The sequence below is a fragment of the Lithobates pipiens genome, unplaced genomic scaffold (assembly GCF_037356315.1).
Source record: "Lithobates pipiens isolate NorthernLeopardFrog02 unplaced genomic scaffold, aLitPip1_a1.2 Scaffold_10, whole genome shotgun sequence".
Lineage (NCBI taxonomy): Eukaryota > Metazoa > Chordata > Amphibia > Anura > Ranidae > Lithobates > Lithobates pipiens.
Window position 1 is genome coordinate 30,671,836 of NW_027507686.1, and position 20,809 is coordinate 30,692,644.

General features: G+C 42.1%; 1 protein-coding gene across 3 annotated transcripts in view; it reads left to right on the plus strand.

Annotated features, from left to right (window-relative positions):
• ZNF469 (zinc finger protein 469) overlaps positions 1 to 20,809 on the plus strand; it is a 609,231-nt gene that overhangs the window by 549,421 nt on the left and 39,001 nt on the right. For 2 of the 3 annotated variants that reach the window (XM_077453365.1, XM_077453366.1), the window contains one exon: positions 13,182 to 13,324. The exons of the other annotated variant lie outside the window; for it this stretch is intronic. The gene's annotated coding sequence lies outside the window, so the exon portion shown is untranslated. The remainder of the gene's footprint in view (positions 1 to 13,181; positions 13,325 to 20,809) is intronic. 3 annotated transcript variants of the gene reach the window in all.

Here is a 20,809-nt window from a genome sequence, read left to right on the forward strand (position 1 = left end):
TGCAGGAATGTACATAGAAAAACGGGTTTCTCTGCACATTCCTGGAATGCCACAGTGTGAATGGGGCCTAAATATGGTGGCTGCATTGTTTTCGTTTTAATAAGCTAAGAACATTTTCAGCAGATATAAATGCAGCCTGGATGACAACCATGGCTCTCTCCATAGATACAGTGGAAGAGCAAGCATAGGAAAAGGATGTGTGTTATTTGCAGGCATATCAGATAAAAATAAAGATGGAAAAAGTCTGAAAAAAATGCAATTATCATGTTTAAGGACTAGTAAGCTGCAAAAAATAAAATTTTAGTTTTGGGGTTCAAATATGCTTTAAGTAACTGCTGACAAATGATTGCCAGTTGTGTTGCATTTAGTGTCCATGGCAGAAAGAAGACATAAGAACGCATAGAGGCAATATTTTCTCTTATAGGTGGAGCTGTGAGAAAGAATAATTTTGACAGAGTGCAAATAAACTGTAGCCTTTGTATTTCTGTAAAAACACGTGTCAGTTGCAAGGACCAGGCTGTCTGTACACAGAGTGCCCTGTGTTGGTTGACAGTGCTGGGAAGTTTTGGTGTAAGTTGATCCCATCATCTCTAGAACACAGATCCTTTCAGACAGGCCCTAAGCTCCCTCCACCCTTCCTCTGTCCCTCTTAATGGAGCGTGCAGGTAATGATAGAAGCATGCATCCAATCGATTCTGCAGATGTGGACAATGTGATCACACTGCCCCACCACAATAAACATAGAGGCTGAATCCACTTGCCAGAACTCCAAGGTTTAATACCACATTACAATCCCCCCAAGTCCTGCAGCTTAGAAAACCCATTTCACAAAGAATTTTACACAGCAAGACAGAGAAGTAGTATTTGTCTTACACAGAACCTTGTTTTAAAACCAACACTTCTTCCAAATTATTCACCATTTTTTCCTGAAACCTCCACTACATCAACACTTTTTTTTTGTCTTTTTCGTTTATCTTTTTTTTCTTCCCCACCCCTGTCCTTTATTGCCTTGGAAAAATGACGTGCTGCGCTCCAAATGCCTCCTGAGCTATGAATGTTGTATATCCCAGGTGGCATCATTCATGTAAGGAGGAGAGGGGTAGGCCTGGCATTAGTGATGGGGGGGGGGGGTGTGGCTGCCTGAACCCAGAAGAGACCGTCGCCTTCCGATGACATCGCAGAGAAAAATGGCAGCATGAGAACACTGGTGGCAGCAGAAAAGTGGATCGTAGTAGGGCAATGCTGGATCCTCTGAGTGGCTAAGTAACTGAATTGAGGAAAACCCAGCATCTGGTAGGCAGGGATAAAATAATAATTTTGAAGGGGAGGGAGAATTAGGGGTTTAAAAAAAAAATAAACATTCATACTCACCTAGGTGGGTGCAGCATCGGTGTGATGCTGCATCGGTCCTCCGCCACGTCTACACTGAGAATTGAGAGATCAAAACCTCTGATCGCTGAGTTATCAGGTTCTCAGGTCAGTCACCACTCTGTGCTCTGCCCCTCCAGAGCTCACTGGAGCACCAGCATATGGAGGGGGCAGAAGCAGCTGGCTCAAGCTCTCAGTGACACGCTGAGAGGCAGAGCCAGCTGCTAGTAAGGCATGTATGCGGATCCTAACATTATTGTTAGGATTCCTGCAGAGCCTGGAGCAGCTCTGTAATAGCTGACAGCGGGCTTTAGCCTGCTGTCGGATGAATATGGGTCACATAAGTACAGAACTAAGGGCACTCCTGTGACCCACAGGAGAACTATGGTCAAAAGAGCTTTGGCCATACTTCTGATTTGATAACTGCTGTAATATTGTGTTGCTACATATACAGACCACTGTACAAATAAACACCCTTAAGGCAAAAAGCAGTAAGAATCATTGCAACAATTCAGAATTTACCTTTATACTGACATCAATAATCTGTAATATGATTGGCTGCCATGATGTGCATATTATCACCCCTCTACTCTGTATATCATCCATGATTTCCAATCAGAAAAGACTGCTTAGTGGCCTTTATAGCTGCTGAAACATTGTCAAGCTTGCCATCAGCTCGATTTCAAAACCCGAAAGTGGCACAATGATAATTGCTGGCGTAGTTTTACACTTGATGGGGCAGAAGGAAAATAAAGATAAAAATAGCTGTTTAAAAGTCTGGCTACAGTGTGTGCTTCATTTATAAAAAGTTGACTTCCTGAGTTTACTTACTACAGGGATCCTAAAGCTACACTTCAGTCAAACTGGAAAATTCAGCATGGAAATATACAAAGCAGACAAAGTGGACCTGACCAGACTTTTTATTTTTAATCATGGCATTAATTTCTCTAGGAACACCTAAACCCTTGCCTATAATTCTGCAGGTCAGGATGTCCAAATTCCACCCAAACTGAGACATTTTAATTACCAATACCCTTTACTACTGACAAAGATGTTATCCTTATCCACCTCCACAGAAGGCTGCGGGAAGGATTACAGGGAGCCCACACAGCACTAAATGACTGACTAAAGCAGCCTTTCTCAAAGATTTTGACATGAAGGTACCATTGAGGCCTAGAAGCGATTCAGTTCGCATTGTGCGCTATACAAGTATTTCATTCATTCATTCATTCATTGAAATCAATCTCCAGTCTCAGGGAACCCCAGCTAATAATTACTATATCTACAGCTTCTGGGACATTAGTGTGATGGTCACTGAGAAGAATGCACTTTACATTTGTGGTCATTGCCCTATTTACAGATTGATAAAAAGATCATTGGTGTCCGCAGTTACTTATTGGAGAGGCTGAAATTGGGCAATGCTCAATAAGACCCTAGTAATATGTGGAGGAACTCTGATTTAGAAAGGCTAGGCCAGTCATCAAGCAGCCAAATCTTCCATTCTGTAAGTGGCTAATATGAAGCACTGTTCCTCCCATTTGCACCAATGATGAGGAACTATTCCTCCACTGACATCAATGATGAGGCACTATTTCTACACTGACCCGAAAGATGGGACATTATTCCTCTGACGTGATCGATTGGTGCACTATTCTTTTCACAAATACAATTTTCTACTTCCACGGGCCACAGTCCAGGCCCTCTAAGGTCTAAAGGGCAGTAAACTGGCCCTTTGTTTAGAAAGTTTGGAGACCCCTGGCCTAGGCGATTGGAGCAGAAGTTCTCCTTTCCCCCCACCTGCAACCTTCTGGGACACATCACGGGTCCCAAGAGGCTGCAGGTCCATTCAAAAAGCACAGCGCAACTCATGCATGCACAGTGGTATGCTGGCTGTGAAGTCACAAGGAGCCACAGCTGGCTTCACTTACTAAGCATGTCGGTCGTGCCACGGACCCGAAGAAGGGGCAAAGAACTGGCCTAGGTGAGGACAGCGCTGGATCCCTGGACAGCTAAGTTTGCTTATTTAAAAGTCAGCAACTACAGGATTTGAAACTGCTGACTTTTCATTTCTGAACATCCTCTTTAAACTCTAGTAAAAATGGATTGAGTGGAATTCTGACATTGGTATTCCTGCAGAGCATTAGCAATTTGCCAAATGATTTTACATGCTACCCAAAGCTGCTTTTTTAGGAGAATGTTGGTGCTACAAATAGTTTTACTGCATCTCCTTCACACTCAAGCAATGTTTCTCAGGATTTAAAAGCCAGCACAAGGGGAACATAATCTTACAGCATTACACAAGTATGTAATTTGTACTTTTTAACTTCTGAAAGAACACACAGGCAGGAGGCAAGCAATAGACTCCCAGACTGAAGGAAAGCCTCACCATAGCATGAATATTGGTATTATTCTGTGGTCACAAATGAGGTTATGTAAAGCTTCTAGCATCACTGGCATTACCATAACAGACGTGACCCAGTGGGAGATCCAGAGAAAAGGACAGTTGTGTTTCGGTGATGGGAAGCCATGCTGGTTACAGAAATGTGGTTTGGTGCCCTATTGCCAAGTCCACAGTGGCTTTTAACCTCTCTGAATGTTGGAGGTACAGCTATGCGTTAAAGAATGCAGAATTTGTATAGTATGCTTGTAACGTTTTCCACTATTTATAAGAGACAGTTATACTGGCCCAGAGTGTGAACAAACTGTACAGGCTGCTGAATAAAGAATATCCTATTTTTAAAACAGACGTTTGCTTTCCCCTATATAAACTGCAAAGCTAGCATTGTTTCTAATATAAAAAGCCTTTATATTTGGCTTAATTTAATTCATTAGAGCTGTGCCTTTGATGTTGAGGTTCTGGTCCCCACATTGAAGATAAAAGCAGGATGTTTGTAGGGAATACCTAGTATTTTGCTTCTACATCAATAACTATTCATAGAAGGGGTGTAAAGTGTGCATACCCCCTGAAAGAAGAAAGCGTTTCCTGAGAAACTACTACTGAGCCACACAAAAGCAGCAAAAAATGAATTGGAATCATGTTGTATAGTAGGTGAAAATCCATACAGTACTAAAAAGGAAAGTGTGTGTGTAGGTATAACTTTCAAATTTTTTAAAGTTTGAATATAGCAGGGAGTGAATAAAAACCCTTGTTTTGGGGCATCTGCAGATGCAACAGAAAGTTTTTTCTTTTTTCCAAAGTGAGGGGAACACCTTTCTTAGACATTTGTCTCCATTGGAAGAGTTACGCTCACATCTTGTTCTGCTGTTGTCTGTTAACATGTTTGGATTACCCATTGCTTTCTGATTTGGTGATGATGGTCACAGGGGTGCTGTGGGGTGACCTCCACAGCAGCAACACAGACAGCAATAAACATCTTGTTTACAAAGATTAATTAGAGCAAAAAACCCAAAGATTTTTGAAGTCCAAAATCTTTTAATTTGGCATTAGTTCATAACATTTGAATCATGTGACATAACATAAAAGGCCCCTTTCACATGAGGCTGTCATTTCTTCAGGCAGATGCGATCGGACCCTCTACTCTCCTCTATGGAGCGCCGGGTGTAAATGGACATGTGTCAGTTTACACCCACCAACATCCAGTCCTATCTGATCCACTAAAAACAGATAGGGATCAGTTTCCCTTCCATCTAGTACAGGCATGTCCAAAGTCTGGCCCGCGGACCAATTGCGGCCCGCATTCCGGTTTTGAACGGCCTGTCTGGCAATTTGGACATGTATATCTTTTGTGGCCCCCAATGAATCCCTGAGCGCCAGGGCCACAAAAGATATATATGCTGGCTGCCTTGGAGGGGACAGGGAGGGGGTGGGACGAGTGCCGTATATACAGGAGAATTTCCTGTTTACACAGTGGTCTCTGTAATAGGAAGTCCCATCTCCTGCGCTGCCATTGGACAACTGTTCTGTCCATCATAGGAGGCGGGTCTTTGTATTAAAGAGGCCGCCAAAAAAACAGGTTTCTCCTGTATGTAATCTGTTGGCGCTCTTCCCGCCCCCCTCCCTGTCTCCTCCGAGGCTGCAGATGGGGATGGATCAGGCTGCACTGATGGCAATGTTGAGTCTGCATTCTTGTCAATGGGGGTGCTGTATTCTATGGCGATGGTGGGGCTGCATTCATGGCAATGGGGGTGCTGCATTCATGGCAATGGGGGTGCTGCATTCATGGCAATGGTGGGGCTGCATTCATGGCAGTGGTGGGGCTGCATTCATGGCAATGGTGGGGCTGCATTCATGGCAATGGTGGGGCTGCATTCATGGCAGAGGTGGGGCTGCATTCATGGCAGTGGTGGGGCTGCATTCATGGCAGTGGTGGGGCTGCATTCATGGCAGTGGTGGGGCTGCATTCATGGCAATGGTGGGGCTGCATTTATGGCAGTGGTGGGGCTGCATTCATGGTAGTGGTGGGGCTGCATTCATGGCAGTGGTGGGGCTGCATTCATGGCAGTGGTGAGGCTGCATTCATGGCAATGGTGGGGCTGCATTCATGGTAATGGTAGGGCTGCATTCATGGAACTTGTGAGGCTGAATTCATGGCACTTGTGAGGCTGCAGATAGGCACTGATTAGACTGCATTGATGGGCACAAGTTTTTTTCCTGAAACATTGGTTTTAATGGGTAGGGGTGCTTTAGGAGCGGTGTGTATACACCGCTCCTAAAGTGTCTCAAAGATGCTGCTTGCAGGACTTTTTTTGACGTCCTGCCAGTGAACCACTCCAGTGTGAAAGCCCTCAGGCTTTCACATTGGAGTGACAGGAGAGGCGCTTTACAGGCGCTATTTTTAGCGCTATAGCACCTCTAAAGCGCCTCAGTGTGAAAGGGGTCTAATAATATATTCTAACACACGGAGACAGCTATAGATGTTATGTAGGGTGAAAAACAAGCAGTTTGTACTCTTTACTAAGAATGAATCATTTCAGACTGTAAATGTTTACACATTGTGATCTATTTCTGAAAGCAGCAATCATCCATGGTCATTCTATAGCCTGAAGTAGCCACGGTACTATCCATTCCATACATCACATCCCCATATTCCAGCTGTGCAAACTAAACATTACCATTGCCCGTGACCTCCCCTGAGGTATAATACCAGGGAGTCCTGTGTTGCAGACCCCATGGCTATAGGTCAGAGTTCACATGCTTGACCAATTTTTCTTACTGATGTTTGGTTTATTGCATGGTACCATGGAATTTACCAGTGATTGGGCACAACTCGTCATATCTGTTGTATCATTCCAGCGTACTTTCCATAATCATATCACTGTCCTATGTTCTCATTATAGGCTCATCTGTACAATAATGTGTGACTTCTATTAGTCATCCTCAAACTATATAAATAATGTATTAAAATATGTTCTCATGTCAGTTTTCCATATGATACAGTTCTGTTCTCTGTATTATTTTGTAGTGGTGACAGCTTTTTCCTGACACTTCCAAACTCTTTAAAGTGGTAGTAAACCTTTACATATACCCAGTAAGGGGACTATCCCCAGGTGATACACAGAGATTAAACAAATCCTCCTATATAAGTTGTATCTGTTTATCTTCAGCATTCTCTGCTTTACCAGTTTAAGGTTCTGAATTTATAAAGCTTATCTGAGAGTATCTGCAGAGCTTAATGAGGAGAGCTCTGAGAGCTGCTGGGGGGGAAGAGACACACTGCAAACAGCACATAGGAAGAAAGCTGAGGCTGTCAATCTGCTGGAGATTCCTCCCCTGTCACCATGTTTCTCTTGGTGTCAGAAGTGACTCATGCAAATATCAAAGGAACAAGGCAGCGGATAGAAATTACACTTAATGTGTTTAATTGAGACAAGTACGCCATAGAGGGACATCATTTGTTCATATTTCATGTCTGAGGTTTACAACCACTTTAACCTTTTTACTACTACTGATGTACATCAGTGGCAACAGGGGGTTCTCTCCCAGTAGCTGCAGCCAGCCAACTGTTGGCCGTCAGATAAAAGTGATCCAGCAGCTGCCCCCCAAAAAAGTTTGAGCCCCTCACGAACATATAAACGTAAATGCAAGCACTGGGGACACCTATGCAAGAAAACGTCAATGGCACTACACGTTACAAATCTCTGCATACGACTAATGCCACGTACACACAACCGGACTTTTCGACGGAATAGGCTCGATGGTCTTCCCGATGGACTTTCGGCGGAGTTCCGACAGACTTTCCGGATGAACGGACTTGGCCACACACAATCACACCAAAGTCCGACGGATTCGACATTATGACGTACAACCAGACTAGAATAAGGAAGTTCACAGCCAGTAGCCAATAGCTGCCCTAGCATCGTTTTTTTGACCAGACGAACGGATTTCTCGATAGGAACTGGGTCCGGCGGAAAAATTTGAAACATGTTCTATTTCTAATGTCCGTCAGATTTTTGGACAGCAAAGGTCCGATGGAGCCCACACACAATCGAACTGTTCGACCGATTTGTTCAGTTGGACCTTTGCTGACGAAAAGTCCATTCATGTGTACGCGGCATAAATGAGAGCCATAATTCTAGGTCCATTGATCACAGTTACTTTAAACTGATGCCTCATGGGCTTTGAAAGTGTAATAAAAAATATAGAGTGCTGAAGTTTGTTGCCTTTTCAAGGGTGCAAGTTTAAGGCTTGACATGTTGGGAATCTATTTACTCGGCACAACTTCATCTTTAATATTTTACCAAAAATGGGATAATATATTGATAGCTTTTGTGCCCTAAATTTAACTTCAGTTTATTTTGAGTTTCATAAACTGTTGAGCTAATATCGTGTGACATAAAAAATGTCTCAATTTTATTCTCTAGGGTGTCTGCTTTGTAATGTTTGGGGGTTTTATGTCATCTTCAAACTTAAAATGATTTTGTATACAAGTGTGTAAAAATGGCTCTGGCAGTGAAAGGGTAATAGAATATTTGTAGGTGAATAAAACATAAGAAAATGTATTGAAATACTGTGAAATTGCTACATACTAACTGAATTTAACCACTACAATACAGGGCACTTTCACCCCCTTCCTTCCCAGCCCAATTTTCAGCTTTCAGCGCTCTCGCTCTTTCAGTGACAATTGCGTGGTCATGCTACACTGTACCCAAATGAAATTGTTATCATTTTTTTCGCACAAATAGAGCTTTATTTTGGTGTTATTTATTCACGACTCCGTTTTTTTTTTTTTGCGATATAAGCGCAAAAATAGCGGAAATTTGGAAAAAAAACTATATTTTCTTTTTTCTATTTGAAAAGAAATCCAATAAAATCAAATTTTGTCATAAATTTAAGCCAAAATGTATTCTGCTACATGTTTTTGGTAAAAAAAATTCCGTTAAGTGTATAATAATTGGTTTGTGTGATCACGGACATATGTACGCAAATGATCATGTACATATGTGTGCAGGTGATCACGTACATATGTGTGCAGATAATCATTGGGACATGTGATTTTAGTGGGACATATGTGGGGGACATGTTTTTATTATTAGGGACATGTGTTTTTATTATTTGGGGACATGTATGTTTTGGGGACATGTGTGTTTTGGGGACATATGTGGGGACTGTGTTTGTACTGTGTGGTGTGTTGTGTGTGTACACTACACTGATGATCAGTGAGTAAAAAGCTGTAAAAAGCAGCCCATACTCACTGATCATCAGCCAGCTGCAGCGATCTGCTCTCTTCTCCTCAGCGGTGACTTCCGTGTGAGGAGAGGAGAGCCGATTGCCTAGCAACCGGCTGTTTGTTTACATCACATGACGGCCGTGATTGGACACGGCCGTCATGTGATCAGGAGGGCCAATCACAGAGCCCTCCTGCCGATCTGAGATGTGCCGTGTCCGGGTGACACGAGCACATCGGGATCGCGCCGCTGCGCGGGCGCGCGCGCGCGCGATCCCGCTGCTCCTGAATGACGTTCCCAAACGTCCTATCAGGAGCAGGCGGCTCCCACCCGGCCGTATATACGCATTGGCCGGGTGGGAAGTGGTTAAAATTCATACTTGGGTGCAGCTACTCCTCCACAGCTGTGGCCAAGCTGTGACCCAGGTCCTGTTCCGCTTCTTCTCTGGCTAGGACACTCACATACCTGTCTTTTGGGAAAAAATTCCCCATGTTGTGTCACATTCTCTGTACCTGAGACCTACCTCCTCACATTTTCCTGGTCTGAGCCCTATTAACCCAGGATGAAGTATACCCACTCAAGATGCATTTCAATGGTTTACTGTAGAACACCGACATAGCAGTCTATATACACGACTTCCTGAACAGTAGTCTTTACAGTGTGGAGCACTATACTGCAGCTATCACAAAACATATTAAGTCCACAAGTCCAGGCATCTCTCCCCCCAGCAGTGGATCCTCACACAGGTGTTTCTCTGTCCCAGGCCCCGAGGCCTGACTAAGTCAAGTTACAGACTTGCTGATATTTAGTTTTTGTGGAAGCCCACAATCTTTTTCTGCCTCAAGGTCTTGATGGATGCTACAAAGATGTTACATTATTGGCAATAACATTACATTTACTCATTTATTTCTCACCTTGAAGAACTCTGTAGGGATAAGGGACAGCTTCCCGTTGGAAGGGACAGAACCAGGAACTCCAAAGTGGGTTCCCAATACTTAATTCTACAAGCGATTTTAAGAAGCTGATAGAGGTTTTTACCAGTTTAAACAACCAGTACTCGGTCAATGTTCTGGTGTATGTATAGCCAAAACCCTTTTTATCTACTTTGGATAGAGTAGAGGAAAACCCTCTATAAGGGAATTTTTTTGCTGTTTGGAAAATTTCCCTTCCTTTCTTGTTTTTAGTTACAACAGGAAATTAGAAAAAATCTCCAAATATGAAGGCAAGTCCTCTCTTATGCCGCATACACACGATCGGAATTCTCGTCGGAAAAAGCTCTGATGGTTTTCCTGATGGAATTCCGACAGAATTCAGGTCAAGCTGTCTTGCCTGCACACGGTCACATCAAATTCCGATCATTTATAACGCGGTGACGTACAACACGTATGACGTGACTAGAAAAAGGAAGTTCAATAGCCAGTAGCCAATAGCTTCTGTCTCGTAGTTGAATCTGAGCATGCGTGATTTTTGGCGTGTCGGAATTGCATACACACGATCTGAATTACCGATAGAAAGTTTTTCCGTCGGGAAAATTGAGAACATGCTATCAATTTTTGGCTGGCGGAAATTCGGACAGCTAAATTCCGATGGAGCATACACACAGTCGCATTTTCCGATGAAAAGCTCTCATTTGCGTTTTCTGGCCGGAATTCCGATCGTGTGTACGCGGCATTAGACAGCTGTCCCTGGAACAGGTGCACACATTGAAAGATTTCACCTTATCTGGGGACAATTTTGAATGTCTCCTTACTTTATGTTTTGGTAACAACAGTCATTAGGACAAACAAGCAGTGAATCCCATGCAATGGAGACACAGTGAAAACTTGACAAAAGGTTTAACCCATTCCCTACGTTATCCAAAACTAAAAAAAAAAAAAAAAAAAGGTTTTACGTAGAGCTATAATTTAATGTCGGCCATAGACAGTTTGAATCTTGGCTGGTTCAGCGGGAACCAGCCAAGATTGGAACCATGTATGGGCGGGCTGAATGAGGCCAAGTTGAGCAATCAATAAACTTGGGTAGAACCAGCCTATTAGATTTTACTTGTGATTATTGCTAGTGGCAGTTATGGCCCCTAGCAATAATCACTGTGTTCTCCCAGCAGGGAGTGAAGAAATTTGCTCTTTCTATGGCCAGACTAAGCTGTACCAACTCCATATGAGGGACACTGATTTGATGCATAGGAGTGAATACAATAATGTAAAATGTAAGAGCCAACCAATCAGTTAAAGCGGAGTTCCGACAAAAAAAATTAAAAGTCAGCCGCTACAAATACTGGAGCTGCTGACCTTTAATAATCAGACACTTACCTGTCCCACGGTCCAGCGATGCGGGGGAACGAAGCCCCGCTCATCTCCACCTCCTCTCTGCAGCACAGGCATTGTCTCTGTGGGTGTCCCCCTGCCCCAAAGCACCCACCCCTCCCCCTATGTTGAGGGCATGTGGTCTGGTATGGTTCAGGAGGGGGTGGACGCTCGCTCATCCCCTCCCACTTTTCTGACCCGTCGGATTGCGTGTTCTGATAAAGGTCTGGTATGGATTTTTTTTTTGGGGGGGGCACACTTTTTTTTTTTTAATCCTTCGGTCGGTATGGTCTTGGAGGGGGAACCCTATGCTGTTTTTCTCTTTTAATGTGCCGTGAAATTTCCCCTAAAGATTCATACCAGACTCAAAGGGCCTGGTATTGTCCAGATCAAAGTCGAATCAAAGTTCATTGAAGTCTGATGGAAGTCGGACTTCAAGTCGCAGGACAAAATTAGATCAACAGTCGTATGACTGTTGTGTCAAACCAGTGTGAACCCAGCCTTAAGTTTTAACAAAAAAAAACCTGGAAGCTGATTGGTTTCTATGTACAGCTGCACCAGATTTTGCACTCTCCCGTTTTGGTAAATTCACCCCAATGTGTCCATATCCCCAGCTTTACTGATGCCCCGTTCAGTAGCAACCCCCCAGCTCTGCTGATCCTCCTCTTTCTCCAGTCCCCGCTCACCTCATGTTATATTGTTCTCACACTGCACACCACGTGATATCTGCTAGTTTCTCCTGCTCTGGTCCCCAGCTCTGCTGATCCTCTGCTGCTTAGTCCTCTCTCTCCAGTACCCACTCACCTTCTGCTATAGTGTTTAGATACTGCACACCACTTGTGCCATCTGCTAGTTGCCTCACTCCAGTCCAGACCGCACTCACTTTCCAGCTGCTCCACACTGCACACAAGATGTGAACCGGAAGTGCCTGCTGATGATATCTTTCTAGTTTGCATGTTGGATTCCCATTGCATCTTGGGATATCTCATACCTGCAATGCCTCCAAAACAAAGCAAAGCTAACATTGAATAAATGCTCCTTAAAAGCTTCAGGTGTTGTAAGCAAGTGTTGTCATAGAATTCTATGGAGGCTTTGGAAAAACTGAAGCACCAAGAAAGCAACATGGGGTAGAATTTTTTAAGCAAAGCAAAGACAACAGTATGAACAGGACTGTAAGGTAACCCTTTTATTTAGTGACAGGTACTTTGATTGGCATTTAGAGTGCTTTAAAAAAACTGTCCAATGCCACATTTTAAAGCAAGTGTAAACGAACCCTTAAAGTGGAGTTCCACTCAAAAGTGGAAGCTCAACTTATCTGCTTCCTCCCCCCCTCCCGTCTCTAGTACCTATCGGGGGGGTACCTGTTTTTGACAGTCACCTGTCCCCACTTCCAAGAGATCTCACCCCCTCATCCTTCCCCCACCACCAGGCCATTCAGAAAGTGCAGCGCACTAATAGAGAACTAAAGAACCTGCTGTGAAGTAGAAAGGCTTCACTGTCGGTTTCCCTTCCCACGAATGGCAACGGCAGCACTGGAGAGCCAATGGAAACAATGTCTGGATTCCAGGACAGGTAAGTGTCCTAATATTAAAAGTCAGTAGCTACAGTATGTGCAACTGCTGACGTTATATTTTATGCTGGGGGGCAGAACTCCACTTTAAACCTTTCACTTCACTATGCTCACCAATCAATGCAGGACTATGCTTGGTACACTAACTTTAGCTCACACAAATAAGGTCCTTACAATAGTTATGTTTGCCCCAGAGGCCAAAGGTTTCCAGTCCTCCCCTACTCCAGACATTGCTATACAGCTGACATGAATTAACATTTACAGGGTATTTTGTTTCTCCACTGTATATTAAAAGTGTCCTTCCTTTTCCACAGCCTGCTCCTAAACGTGTACGGGGTGAACGAATAATATGACATCGGCTCTAACTCCCTGCATTCTGTGACTTTCCGTCTGACCGCTGCCTACACCGTGCCCAAGACTTGTCAATGTCTCTTCCCAGCCACATCCACAGAACAAGGTGTGTGTGTTTTTCTTTAAGGGAGGGACACTTTCCAATTAGTAGAGGCTGTCTTTTAAAGAAGACCTTGTTGGATGCACTGACACTAACTGGAACAGCCAGACAGGAGCCGGCTTCAAATCTCTCACTGCAAGCTGTGAAAATTGGCAAAAGGGTCAGTTTTCCAACGCCTGCCTGAAGTGTCTTTATGACATCTTTGGCTGTCTTAACCCCTGCTGAACCAAGTCCTCAGCAAACACAGGGTTAAACATAGTGTCTCCGAGCCTTGAGATATGCTCTATATATTCTTCTACTTGACTCACATCATCAGATTTTCCCCTTTCAAATGCTTTACATTAAAACTGGCTGTTTTACAAGTCATTCACTCTATAGCCAGTTTTAATGTAATGTGGAAACAATGCACATGATAAATCAACATACAGAACCATCTCTGTTGTGCTTGCTGTTTTTCAGTTTTATAAGGCTGGTCCTATTTTGTTTTAGATTGGGTCGAACGACAAAAAAAATAAAAATAAACACACAAGCAAGGTAGATGATGGTATCCTCCCTGCTGTGCCATTGTATGGTGATAGCAGGAATTTCCTGTTAGATTCTCTACAGTGGGAACAGCCATAGATCGAATTTTGATCCTGAATACAACGGTAATAATATTATATGTGTATATATATATATATATATATATATATATATATATTATACATACGCACATACAGTATATGGTCCATTTAGACACATTCATCATTTTGAAAGTGTTATTCACAGATTTCAAGTTATTTATTTCCAACAGCAGAACATAGGCCGATATGACCTTACTTAAGGTGTGTAAGTGCACATAGTGGATATATAGTAAATACATACAAACTGTATAATAGTACAGCACATAAAATGATTGGATTCAGGCTACACTGGCTCCCTCTGCAGGAAGTCTTCAAAGCTGCCAAGTAATGCCTAATTTATAAGTTACAAATTCTTTTCTTCTGTGGTTTATGTGAATAGACATCACGAGCAGTCCTTTAAGAAACAATATCTTGTTGACCATCAATGGAATATTGACTCAGTTGAGTTAATTAAAAAATAAAGCTCATTTAACAAGCCAGCGCAAAATGCAATGATATGCAATAACAGTTATACTATTGTGGTCAATCACAAGTTTTCATAGAGTAGAAATGTTTGTTATGTCACCTGACCAAAAAAAGATTACCTATTATGGAGCAGAAAAAAATAATTAATCATGGTATTCTATTGGTTACAAATGTAACATTGTTGCAAATGTATCCATAGGTATATTATTAATGAACAAAGTTACTGACCAAAAGGTGTCCACCTCAGTGTATCCAGATTTTCTTTCTCTGCGCCAAGTTTGTTTGTATGCTGACGTATACAGACATTTTTGATGCACCAAAGCTTCCATTCTGGGCCTAAAATATACAAAGTCCATTAAGTACAGAAGACATCATCAAGTTTAGGCAAACTGTCCTCAGGTAACACACAATCCAGGCTTAAGAACAGAAAAACATTTTGCTTAGTACACCCCACATTAGTTCTCTTACATTTGTTTGATAATTAGAGAAATCCTAAAACTGTGAGAGAATGAATGCTCCCAGGACAGCAGTTGTGTGCCCCTGCTGTAGCCTCTGAGCAGTGGAGAATAGAAGTGACCTGTCATTCCAGACCAGCTAGAGCGACAATTGTTGCCTATCTATCAAAAACTCATTGAAATAATAACATATTAGCTCAAACTATTATCAAACTGGCTACACAAACTTTTTCTGACTTACCAGACAACTATGTTATGCATAAGTCTACCCTAAGTTATTTATTTAGGCTCAGGTCACACTACTGCAATGCGCTTTTGGTGTGATTTTTAGTGCGATTATGTTATGTGACTCTGATGCGACTGGGTGTGGTTAGCATAGTCTATGGAGCCAAATCACACTGAAATTGCACCAAAGTAGCACAGTAAATGTTTCCAAAATCACATGGCACAGTCGCACTGATGTGAACATGCATAATTGAAAATAATGTAATTTCCCTTGTCATGCGATTCTGTGAGACTCAAGTCACATCAAAAATCGCACCAGTGTGACCCAGCGCTTAGGCCCCCGCACTACATATTTGCTACATCTAAATGGGATTTCACAGTGTACAGACTGTAAACTATGTGTCGCCTTTGTTCAACTTATGTAACTTAGTAACTAATATAAGTAAGGTGACTAAATGTATTAATATATTTAGAACTCTAAAAAAGTAAGTTCTGTGCATTTTCTCAGGACAAGGTTTTGAAGGATTCTACTCTGTTGGGTCTAAGCTGATACAAAAGATCTAAAAGACTTTTGTGTTTATAAGCCCCTTCATGACCTGGCTAATAAGAATAAGGGAACGTTAAAGTGACTATTATTTTTATACTTACCTGCTCTATGCAATGGTTTTCCTCCTCTTATGGGATCCCCGCCGGAGCTCTGGGCTCCTCCTCTTCTCTGCATGCCACCATAGGAAACCGCTTCCTATGGTGGTACACATGTGGAATCGATCCTGAACTGGGCTGTGTGTGTCTATAGGCGGCTCAGCCCCGCCCCCCACTTTTTTCATCACTGGATTTGATTGACAGCAGCAAAAGCCAATGGCTCCCACTTCTGTCACTGAATCCAGTGAGGAGGGAGAGAAAGAGCAGCATTGGATCTGGATGGGGCTCAGGTATTTGGGGGGTTTGAGGGAAGCTGCCAATGGAAGGTTTATTACCCTAATGCGGAGAATGCATTAAAGTTAAAAAAAACTTCAGCCTTTACAACCACTTTAAACAAGAATGAAAAAAAAGCAAAGTCATAAAAATGAGCCATATAAGAGGTGAAGTTAGGGCAAAGTAATGGGAGTCAGGAAAGGTTAAAATGGCCATAACGATATCTGATAATGACCTCAGCTTTCTAAATCATTATCTGATAGTTTTATGACCATTCTCACCTCAGTGACTCTTCCACTCTTGCGTATCACAGCTGCTTGAAAACAATGACCGGCAGCTGAGATTCCTCCATTTGTGGTAAATGGTTTGTCTCAACCCTCTAACAGCCACCTTTGCAGGTCGGTTAAAGGAAGTTGAAAAATAAGACACGAAAGGTTCGATTAAATTTGCAGCTGTCATTGCATCCCCTCCAAAAATGGATCTGCTCTGGATCATTTTTCATAGAGCATTTGAGAGTTGGCTGGGAGGTGATGTGTCGCCTCCTCATCATGTTGTTTTAAGTCTTAAAAGCCCTCAACACCACTTGAATGGGTGACAGTTGGCAGCGGTAGAATCACAGGCACCCACTATCAATAAGGGGGCTTTAAGTGTACCCAGAGGGAAGGTACAACATAAAATTGTCTATCTGTAATTGACACATATAATAAAACACATAATATCCAACTTTTCTTTCCAAATATACAGTGCCTTGAAAAAGTATTCATACCCTTTGACATTGTCCACATTTTGTCATATTACAACCAAAAACGTAAATATATTTTGTTGGGATTTTATGTGATAGACTAACATAAAGTGGCACATAATTGTGAAGTGGAAGGAAAACGCTAAATAGTTTTCAACATTTTTTACAAATAAATATGTGAAAAGTGTGGTGTGCATTTGTATTCAGCCCCCCGGAGTCAATACTTTGTAGAACCACCTTTCTCTGCAATTACAGCTGCAAGTCTTTTTGGGGATGTCTCTATCAGCTTTGCAAATCTAGAGAGTGAGATTTTTGCCCATTCTTCTTTGCAAAATAGCTCAAGCTCTGTCAGATTGGATGGAGAGCGTCTGTGAACAGCAATTTTCAAGTCGTGCCACAGATTCTCAATTGGATTTAGGTCTGGACTTTGACTGGGCCATTCTAACACATTAATATGCTTTGATCTAAACCATTCCACTGTAGCTCTGGGTGTATGATTAGGGTAATTGTCCTGTTAGAAGGCGAACCTCTGCCTCAAGTCTTTTGGAGACTCTAACAGGTTTTCTGCTAAGATTGCCCTGTATTTGGCTCCATCCATCTTCCCATCAACTCTGACCAGCTTCCTTGTCCCTGCTCAAGAAAAGCCCCCCCACAACATGATGCTGCCACCACCATGTTTCACGGTGGGGATGGTGTGTTTGGGGTGATGTGCGGTGTTAGTTTTTCGCATAGCATTATCCATTTAGGCCAAAAAGTAAAATTTTGGTCTCATCTGACCAGAGCACCTTCTTCCATATGTTTGCTGTGTCCTCCACATGGCTTCTCACATACTGCAAACAGGACTTCTTATGACTTTCTTCTTGCCACACTTCCATAAAGGACAGATTTGTGGAGAGCACGACTAATAGTTGTCCTGTGGACAGATTCTCCCACCTGAGCTGTGGATCTCTGCAGCTCCTCCACAATTAACACGGGCCTCTTGGCAGCTTCTTTGATTATTACTCTCCTTTCCCGGCCTGTCAGTTTAGGTGGACCACCATGTCTTGGTAGGTTTGCAGTTGTGCCATACTCTTTCCATTTTTGGATGATGGATTGAACAGTGCTCCAGGAGATGTTCAAAGCTTGTTTTTTTTTTATAACCTAACCCTGCTTTAAACTTCTCCACAACTTTATCGCTGACCTGTCTGGTGTGTTCCTTGGCCTTCATGATGCTATTTGTTCACTAAGGTTCTCTAACAAACCTCTGAGGGCTTTGCAGAACAGCCATATTTATACTGATATTCAATTACACACAGGTGGACTCTATTTACTAATTATGTGACTTCTGAAGGCAATTGGTTCCACTAGATATTAGTTTGGGGTATCAGAGCAAAGGGGGCTGAACACACATGCACGCCATGCTTTTCAGATATTTATTTAAAAAGAAAAAATTGACAGTTATATGCCACTTTGTGTTGGTTTATCACATAAAATCTCAATAAAACACATTTACGTTTTTGAATGTAACGTGACAAAATGTGGAAAATGTCAATGGGGCATGAATACTTTTTCAAGGCACTCTATATACCTAACTTTTCTTACTTACTTACAGCCTTAGGTAAAACTTGTAGTCAACAATGTACCAAAAAAACCATAGAAAGGTTCCAAACAAAAATGAAAAAAGATAAAAAAAAGACTTCTATCTCTTCATCTTTTTTTTTTTGTTAGGTTTGCTGATGGAATATCTTTGTGTGAACTGTCAATATATTTTTTCAGTTTTATTTCCAAAGACAGAGAAAGACTGGACAATTGTAAATGGATGAAAAGGACATTAAAACTGCTTGATTTATTCTTCAAGCTTGACACACACATCTAGTTTACAGGCTGACCAAGGATTTACCTGGAGCCTTTCAATGAATGTTTAAAATTGTCATCAGCAGCTAAATCTGTGAAATGTCTTTCTTTGCTCAGAGCTGCTCCAATGCTTGAGTGAATTTGTGATTTATTATATCTTTATATCTAACACCCCCCACATTCTTTCCCTCGCCCGCTTCTCAATCAATCCACAGTGCACAGTTCTGTTTGGATTTTCAGTCTATATGGATCTAAATGGTTCATTCCGGTGTGCGTTATGTCTGATCTTCCTCAGAGGGTCATTCCCATCCTTAATGTGTGGATTTGTCATTACCAAACCTCACGCAGCATTTAATCTGTTTAACGAAAACAAATTTTGGCTTCACTGCTGCTATCATATTGATGATTACTGGAAAATGAAGCATCACATATCCTGGATTTATTGGTAAGAAAATACAGTAGCAGTAGAGAAAAAACTGTATCTCAGGAAACACAGATTTTCCCTTTCCATTCTTAATGTTTTAATGAAAAGCATAAAGAAAAGAAAAAAAAAGATACACAGCTTTCATTACTAACAGATCCTGAATACTGTAAAGTAAACTTGACACTTTCAGGATGAAGGCAGTCGTGCTGAGCGTCGGATTAATATTCAGCACAGGAATACAACAGGAGATTGTTATATCTGTCTACATATAACTAACCCACAGTATGAAGGCAGATGTCTGACCAGCTTCTACAAATGTACAGTGCCTTGAAAAAGTATTCATACCCCTTGACATTTTCCACATTTTGTCATATTACAACCAAAAACATAAATGTATTTTATTGGGATTTTATGTGATAGACCAAAACAAAGTGGCACATAATTGTGAAGTGGAAGGAAAATGATAAATGGTTTTCAATTTTTTTTTACAAATAAATATGTGAAAAGTGTGGGGGTGCATTTGTATGGCGCCCCCCGGAGTCAATACTTTGTAGAACCTTTCACTGCAATTACAGCTGCAAGTCTATTTGGGGATGTCTCTACCAGCTTTGCACATCTAGAGAGGGACATTTCTGCCCATTCTTCTTCTTTGCAAAATATCTCAAGCTCTGTCAGATTGGATGGAGAGCGTCTGTGAACAGCAATTTTCAGGTCTTGCCACAGATTCTCAATTGGATTTAGGTCTGGACTTTGGGCCATTCTAACACATGAATATGCTTTGATCTAAACCATTTCATTGTAGCTCTGGCTGTATGTTTAGGGTCGTTGTCCCGCTGGAAGGTGAACCTCCGCCCCAGTCTCAGGTCTTTTGCAAACTCAAACAGGTTTGATTGCTCTTTATTTTGGCTCCATCCATCTTCCCATCAATTCTGACCAGCTTCCCTGTCCCTGCTGAACATGATGCTGCCACCACTATGTTTCACAGTGGGGATGGTGTGTTCAGGATGATGTACAGTGTTAGTTTTCCACCACATATAGCGTTTTGCTTTTAGGCCAAAAGTGAAATTTTGGTTTCATCTGACCAGAGCACCTTCTTCCACATGTTTGCTGTGCCCTCCACATGGCTTCTCACAAACTGTAAACAGGACTTCTTATGGCTTTCTTTCAACAATGGCTTTTTTCTTGCCACTCTTCCATAAAGGACAGATTTGTGGAGAGCATGACTAATAGTTGTCCTGTGGACAGATTCTCTCACCTGAGCTGTGGATCTCTGCAGCTCCTCCAGAGTTACCATGGGCCTCTTGGCTGCTTCTCTGATGAATGCTCTCCTTGCCTGGCCTGTCAATTTAGGTGGATGGCCATGTCTTGGTAGGTTTGCGGTTGTGCCATACTCTTTCCATTTTCGGATGATGGATTGAACAGTGCTCTGTGAGATGTTCAAAGCTTGGGATATTTTTTTATAACCTAACCCTGCTTTAAACTTCTCCACAACTTTATCCCTGACCTGTCTGGTGTGTTCCTTGGCCTTCCTGATGCTGTTTGTTCACTAAGGTTCTCTAACAGACCTATGAGGGGACTTCCCAGAACAGTTGTATTTATGCTGAGATTAAATTACACACAGGTGGACTCTATTTACTAACTAGGAGACTAGGAATTGGTTCCATTCGATTTTAGTTGGGGGTATCAGAGTAAAGGGGGCTGAATACAAATGCATGCCACACTTCACTCACATATTTATTTATAAAAAAAAATTATAATTTTCCTTCCACTTCATAATTGTGTGCCTTTTTTGTTGGTCTATCACATAAA